The following is a 240-nucleotide window of genomic DNA, read 5'->3' on the forward strand; positions in this document are numbered from 1 at the left end:
CTCTCTACCGTTTTCTTTGAGTAAATACAGGACTAACTCATTTGTTATGGCGGTGATAATCCAGAGCTACAATAAGATGTTTGTAAATTTGATCACAAATGTTTATGTTGCAAACTTATATTGAAGTGTGAATATTTCCGTCTACTGCGTGTATATCGATCTATAGCAAAAGAAATAATATTTTTGTTCTCTCATGTGTCTTCTTAACTGCCTGACCACATGTGATCCGAGGAGAAGAGA

This window comes from Penaeus monodon, chromosome 24 (genome assembly GCF_015228065.2).
Source record: "Penaeus monodon isolate SGIC_2016 chromosome 24, NSTDA_Pmon_1, whole genome shotgun sequence".
In the NCBI taxonomy this organism is placed as follows: Eukaryota; Metazoa; Arthropoda; class Malacostraca; order Decapoda; family Penaeidae; genus Penaeus; species Penaeus monodon.